Genomic DNA, 8,120 nt, shown 5'->3' on the forward strand with positions numbered 1-8,120 from the left:
GCGGGATATCTCTCACGACAGGTACACCTAACACAAACTAAAAAGACCGCTATGTTTGAATGCCGGAAGTAACGCCCAGAAGTTACTTATGCAACCGGAAGTGCCTTTATCCTGAGCCTTCATTGGCTGTGACACGTCTCTCGACGCAGAGCTTTCTGGGTAATGTAGTTCGCCCCCCACTTTTAATAGGAGTCTCATTCTGTCACGCAGGCTGGAGGGCAGTGACAAGCTCTCGGCCGCCTTAGCCTTCCAAGTAACTGGAACCACAGGCACGCGCCACCATACCCGGCTAATTTTTTTTTCTTTAATTGTAGAGATGCCAGCCCGGGCAATTTGGCAAGACCCTGTCTCTCCAATAAATAAAAAATAGCCGGGCGTGGTAGCGCGCGTCTGTAGTTCCGCCTACTCGGAAGGCTGAAGAGGATGGATCGCCGGAGACCAGCAGGTCGACGCTAGGGTGGCCGTGAGCGTGCGTGCCACTGCACTCCAGCCAGGGCGAAGGAGACTCCAACTTAAAAAAAAAATCGTAGAGATGGGGGACGGGGCTCACCAAGTTACCCAGGCTGGTCTCGAACTCCTGGGCTCTGGCAATCCTCTCACCTCGGACTTCCAAAGTGCTGGGATTATAGGCAAGAGCCACCGCGCCTGGCCAAGATTTTATGTACAAGGAGTTCACATGCTTTCTTTCTTTCTTTTTTTTAAATTGGATTCTCAGCCGGGCTCGGTGGCTCAGCCTGAAATCCCGCGCCTTTGGGAGGCTGAGGTGAGTGGATTGCCTGAGCCTGTGGGTTCGAGACCCACCTGGGCAAGTTTGGAGAGCCCTCATCTCTACAATAAATTAAAAAATTAGCCGGATGTGGTAGCGCACACATATAGTTCCAGCTACTTGGAAGGCTGAGGCGGAAGGATCGCCGGAGCCCAGCAGGTCGAGGCTGTGGTGGCCGGGAGCGGCCACTGCACTCCAGTCTGTGCGACAGAGTGGGACTCCAACTCAAAAAAATAAAAAATAAAGTTGGATTCTCACCCTGTCGCCCAGACTGGAGTGCAGGGCACACTCCCAGGCAACGCAGCCTCGACCTGCTAGACTCAGGCGATCCTTCCCCCTCAGCCATCCGAGTAGTCGGAACTACAGGCGCACGCTACCATGCCAGGCTAATTTTTGGTTTATTGTAGAGATGAGGTTTTGCCAAGTTGCCCGGGCTGGTCTCGAACCTGCGGGCTCAGGCAATCCACTCACCTCAGCCTCCCGAAGTGCTGGGATTACAGGCTGAGCCACCGATCCCGGTTTAGCATGCTTTCATTGGGGGATGCCTTGGATAATCCACTCAAGGAAGATCGCTCAGTCCAACTAATGAAAACTATATCCTTCGTGTACTGAGGGAAACACTGGTGCACACGAGGCCATATTTCAGGATGAGACCGTGTAGGTTTGAGCAGACTCTACAAGAGCGGGAACCCTGGCCGAATTTCCGCGGGTGGCTCCAGTATAGCTGCCGATCTCTCTCTCAGGAGTGCGACGAGGCAAAAGGCAGTTCGTCCACGTTTAAAGGCCTTAATGGTGAGGATCCACACAGATGATTCTGCGGAAATGGTCAAACTCCACTTCACGGGGTTCTTATTAAATAGCGTGTCCTTCTTTAGGGCAGATGATAGTTCCCCTCCTCCTTAGAGCCCATATTGAGGTTTCTGGGGATTAGTGCTTGTAACTGCTCCTCTAAATGTTACCAGTGATGGGATCTTGACCCTCAGTAAATAGAAATAAATGAGAGTCTCCAATTGCCTAGAGCAGGGCGCTTTATTGGGCTTTTCTCTTTTTTTGGATTGGAGTCTCACTTTGTCATCCAGATTGGAGCACAGTGGCCGCTCCCAGCCACCACAGCCTCGGCCTGCTGGGCTCAGGCAATCCTTCCACCTCAGCCTTCCAAGTAGCTGGAACTACAGGCTACCACACCCAGCTAATTTTTTTATTTATTGTAGAGATGAGGTTTCACCATGTTGCCCAGGCTGGTCTCAAACCCCTGGGCTCCAGGCAATCCTTTCACCTCGGCCTCCCAAAGTGCTGGGATTATAGGTGTGAGTCAATGCGCCCTGCCAAAAACAGGATTTATTGAGAGGACAGAAAAGCTCCCACAGTGGGAGGGGACCCAAGGGGTTGCCCTACGGGGGCTTTCAACTGGAACAGAAAAGGAGACAATAACAGAAAAACAAGCCTGCTCCTAGCTCCCTAAAAGCAGATCAAATGAGGTTTTACTTCCCCCTGCCTCCCTTCCAGGTTACATCATCGCCTATTTAGGGTGATCCCAAGATAGCTCTTGAGCACTTTTGTCCCATGTTTCATTTGTCTCTTAAATCTCTACCCAGGCCGGGCTCAGCCTGTAATCCCACGCCTGTAGTTCCAGCTACTTGGAAGGCTGAGGCGGAAGGATCTCCGGAGCCCAAAAGGTCGAGGCTGTGGTGGCCGGGAGCGTGCCACTGGACTCCAGTCTGGGCGACGGAGTGAGACTCCAACTTAAAAAAAAAAAAAGAATCTCTACCCAGGACCATAATCTTTCCAATTATAACGAATCTCTACACAGGACCATAATCTTTCCAATTATAACGAAGCAGCAGTTACTTTGGGACTAGCTAAAATATTATCTGCACATGCAGGACTTGGGGAAAGTCCCTAGTCCCCTGAAGGACAGGATCTTGAGATTAAGAGACTTCTGGTCTTTTGTTGACTTATTTATTGAAAGAAAATGTTTGTGGTTATAAGGTAAGGTGGCAGCATTCTTGAAACGGGGAGCACAAGGAGAAATGGGGAGGGGTTCCTTTCCCAGTCAGTTGTCCTGTCTCTCTCACCAATATTTGGAAAAATATTACTTCAGACTTTGGGAAGCTCTAGCCCCCCAGACGGTAAAACTATTTTCAAAGCCCCTGCCTAAGGCTACAAATCTAAATTCACCTATCTTTTCATAGTCATTCAGTCACAAAATGCACTGGAAGCAGAGGCTAATAAGCACCACTGTGTTTATTCAAATGAATGGACTCTGGCAGGAACAAGAGAGAACTAGTCCAGACAGGGTCATGAGAAAGAAGATAGAGGAGAGAGATTGTGCCCCCCTAAAACTGGAGTATAAATGTGAATCTCTGTCTGTGATCCCCACAGATAACAACTCTCCTGCCTGTAGAATCAACGGTAGTGTCCAATTAATTGAACAACACTTTAATCCACAGCATCTCTTACTTGATATTCTTGCTTATATTCAATGCCTTTTAGAAATTTGACATCATCTCAGACGAAGAATTATGAGACAGTGCTAGCTTGGTACGGAAGAGTTAATAGCTACAGTCTTCAAAGGTGGTGCTCTCCACCTGGTGACGTCAGGTGTATATGAAACCCACATGTTCACGTCATTACTGGGAAGCGATTATCTTTTATTTTTCTCGTGACAGTAGGAAGTGTTCTGCATAAGGAATTAATATTACATCAGAAAAACTATAATCTATGACTATTTAGTGATTCAAAGGTGTTGGCGGAAGTAGCTATTTTATTTTATTTTATTTTTTTTGAGTTGGAGTCTCTCTCTGTTGCCCAGACTGGAGTGCAGTGGCCGCTCCCAGCCACCGCAACCTCGACCTGCTGGGCTCCGGTGATCCTTCTGCCTCAGCCTTCCAAGTAGCTGGAACTACAGGCGCTTGCTACCATGCTCGGCTAATTTTTGATTTATTGTAGAGATGAGGTCTCACCAAGTTGCCCAGGCAGGTCTCGAACCTGTGGGCTCAGGCAATCCACTCACCTCAGCCTCCCAAAGGCGTGGGATTACAGACTGAGCCACTGAGCCCGGCTAGAAGTAGCTATTTTAAAATATTAGTGGTTGGTGAAAACATGTAGGACATCAGAGAAGTTTTAGCAGTGATGTTTAAGAATAGATGGAATTGTGACAGAGTGAGACCCCATCTCAAACAGTAAAAAAGAAAGAAAGAATGGATGAAAGGAAGGAAGGAAGAATAGATGGAATTATGCTCCTCACATGATTAGAATAGCCACCCCAATAATTTTGTCTCCAAAATGAGATTCTTCTTCATTTTGGAAAGCTTTGAGCAATACCAGCATGGAGATAAACATGGGGTCTATAGTCCTTGAGGTGGGAGGATCGCCTGAGCCCAGGAATTTGAGACCATTTTGGGAAACATAAGGAGACTACTTCTCTAAAAAATAAATGAGTTGAGACCCACCTGGGCAATTTGGCGAGACCTCAACTCTACAATAAATCAAAAAATTAGCCGGGCGTGGTAGCGCACGCCTGTGGTTCCAGCTAATTGGAAGGCTGAAGCGGAAGGATCGCTGGAGCCCAGCAGGTCGAGGCTGCGGTGGCTGGGAGCAGCCACTGCACTCCAGTCTGGATGACGGAGTGAGACCCCACCTCAAAAAAAAATAAATAAAAATAAATAAATAAATGAGTCAATAAATAAAACAAAGAAGTAGAGGTTTGCAGAATAGTATTATCTTCACAGAATTGTGTCTACATTTGTGTTCATTATTCTATTTGTGCCATGTATTCCAATATGGTCCTAAACAAGGTTTTTGTCCTAGAGAAAAAAGTCATTCATTGTATACAGATCTGCACTTTGATTTTCTCACTTTAAAACATGTCTTTAGCAGAAAAAGTCTAATTTTTCATGTTTCACCTATTATCTACTTATCTCCATGTTCAGCACATGTATGCCTACCTTTTTCAACTGCTTTTCACTTCATTGTATGCTAGCTTCATGGCTGCGAGTTTGAAGGTGGGGAGCCTGACCAGGCTATTTTTCTCTTTTTGGTTCCTTTAAGGCCCTTATTACAAAACTGTAGAATACTCTTTGTGACCACCTTGGCAGTGCCTTGCCTATCTACCTGCTCTCAGGTATTCCCTGCATGAAAACCAGAAGCAGATATGCCCATCATGAAATTTGAGGGATTCCTTGCCATCTCAGGCCAAACAATCCAGAATGGTCAGATTTTGTGGCTTGGAGTTGGATTAGGCCTTAGTGTCTAATGTTAACTCTAGGAGGTAGCAATGAGGATGTCATCATTCTGGCTGTCTTCCATCATGTGGTTAGGATAGAGATTGTCCCAATATATGGAATCAGCACTGTTCTGCTCCTTACTTTTTTTTTTTTTTGAGTCAGGATCTCTGTTGCCCAGGCTGGAGTGCAGTGGTACGCTCACAGCCACCACTGCCTGGACCTGCAAGGCTCAAGTGATCCTTCCGCTTCAGCCTCCCAAGTAGCTAGGACTATAGACACGTACCAACATGCCCAGCTAATTTTCTTTTTTAAATTATAGAGATGAGGACTCGAGAAGTTGCCCAGACTGGTCTCAAACCCCTAGACTCAGGCATTCCTCTCACCTCCACCTCCCAAAGTGCTGGGATTACAGGCATAAGCCACTGTGCCCAGCCTCCTCTTTACTTCTAATGAAAAAATGAAGGTCTTCATATTTGTGGAAAAGAAAATCAGGAGTGCCTGGTCAGAGGCTTTGGATTACCCTCAGTTTTGGGGAAGGGCCCCCTAAGATGATCCAACTGCAGCCTTTCCTATTACCTCCTCAACCCTGGGCTCTGGTCTCTGATGCCTCAACTCTCAGTTCTCCTGGCTCCACTTCCCTGGGAAGGTTGGGAAAGTGCCAGGCAGGAATCTGGGAGCATGTGAACTCACCTACATGCTAAACAGATCCAAAGTAACATAGCTAAAATTGATATAGGATTATTTATACTTTTTAGCATCCTCCAGTATTATGTAATTACACCCACTGTTATCTTTTTTTTACATTGACCCTATTTATTTACTTATTTCTGATGTGAACCCAGGCAAGGGATGGTATAAGGGAATTGTTCAAGAGTTGAAAAAGACAAAAAGTGGAAAGTTTGGACTGTAGGTTATGTTCTTTTTTTACATTGATGTAGCTCTGACTGTTAAGAATGTTCAGATCAAAAGACTGAATGAAACCACTTTCTTTTCTTTTCTTTCTTTCTTTTTTTTTTTTTTTTTTGAGTCTGGGTCTCCCAGGTTGGAGTGCAGTGGCATGCTCACAGCATCAAAGCCTCAACCTACTGGGCTTAAACGATCCTTCTGCCTCAGCCTCCCAAGTAGCTGGAACTACAGACACACACCACCACACCCGGCTAGTTTTTGTGATTTATTGTAGGCAAGTGGTATATGGCTCACAAGAGACTGACCACTGTTTAGTGTCGGTGACCTGCACTGACCAGAGGGAGGGTTAGGACCGCACCGGTGAATCAGAGACGGAGAGAAGAAAACTACTCGGAGGCAGCTCTTCTGGGTTCAGCCTGGCCAAGACCGAAGCCGATTTTATTGAAACCTTTTCCAACTTATATACCATTTTTTAGACCCTCCAGCAGTGTGACAATCATTTGCTGGGGGCGTACAAATTCCATGCTTTACGAATCATGCATCACAAGACCATCACAAGATGAACACGTTCCAAACAAGTTGTTACAATTTTCTGGTGCATGACGTACTTACATCAAGATCACAGGTGCACAATTTCAATATACATTGTTTAAAATGTTCTTTATAATGTTCAAAGTGTTTTCCCGCAATGTTTAATAAATCATTCATATTATACTCTAAGTTATAAATCCTGATTAAAAAACTTTCCAAGTTAACTCTAAGTTCAATCCAATTTTTACTAACCTTCAATATTTCTAACGATTAATATTATTAACTTAACACTATACTATAATCTATAAATTTACTTAATTTTATTACTTTAACTTTATACTATTTATTCTTATAATTCTAATAACCTACTATATTTCTGTACTGCCCTATGATTGTATATTGATTACCTATGAACTTATCCTTAACCTAACATTTTATCACAAATTATATAAATCTTAAATCTTTAAACTATTGTCTTTTATACCTATTAATTACTTTATTTAATAATCTTATACCTAAGTTCTTAACACAACTATTATCTTATAATAACCTGTTATAAATCTTATCATTAATACTTAAAAATTATGAATTTACTTTATGTTCTAAAAAACTTAATTCAATACCATTTTACTTAAAATCTAAGCCTGATTTCCTGTTAGGGAAAACTATTTGTGTCTCAAAACCTGTCATGCCACTTAAGACAATGAACTGCACCGTTGCCATGACGACAGCCGGAGGCTGAAGCAGGTGGAGAGTCTCTGCACGTAAAAGAACGTTCTGCTTGACCAAAGGCAACATAACAAAACTATTATAGTAATTATAATGTTTTAACCTGAGGTGAAACAACATTCTGAAAAACCAGTATACCAGGAAGTAATACCAGGAAATGACAGCTAAAAAATCTTAAGAGGAAAAAACAGTTTAGAAAGAAAAGTGATTTTAAAGTAATTCTGCTGTATGTTTTTCATAAAATAGAATAAGCTCAATATTGAAAATCGTGATCGTTTTATAATACATGGGTTACTATTCATACGTATATGCTTGATGTAAAATCCTTGTCTCTGAGGCAAGCTTCTGAATAGGCCTCTATAGGCCTCAGCCATAAGATTCCATATGTTGGCTCCCAACATCTCCCCCTTTTTTATTAAATCAGAACACTAAAACGTCTTGGCTTCTGCCTTAGGTCGTTCTCGCTTCACCATAGTTGTTACCCGTCATGGGCTCGTTCCCCTTCCTCGCGAGGAATGCCTGTCTTAGGTTCATACTAGGTGGCTGGAATCTTACCCGTCACTGAATACCAAGATTTTCATAACAGAGGGGGCATAGGGAGGACGAAGAATAAGTTGCTGGTATAGATGATGCAAAGTAGTAGCAATATGAAATAAGTAACCAAATAATAGAGGACATTATTTTTTAACTTGTTTGCTGAGCACTGCCAGATGAATATAATCTGAATTGCGTTGCACTGCTTTTCTTAAACGTCGGATGATGACTGGAAAAATAAACAGCAGAAGAAGAACAATCACACCAATAGCAATGAAATTATAGATCAGATTCCAAATAGAATGAGAAGCCACAAATTGAGAAAGAGAAGAAGTAAATCTAGAAGCCAATTGAGAAAATGAAAGTGTAGTCAAGTGTGCCTGAGAGATAGCAGAAATTCGACTATGTAACTGTTGAATATTTAAAGA

This window comes from Carlito syrichta, unplaced genomic scaffold (assembly GCF_000164805.1).
Source record: "Carlito syrichta isolate Samal-C Ts95f unplaced genomic scaffold, Tarsius_syrichta-2.0.1 Scaffold311480, whole genome shotgun sequence".
Classification (NCBI taxonomy): Eukaryota; Metazoa; Chordata; class Mammalia; order Primates; family Tarsiidae; genus Carlito; species Carlito syrichta.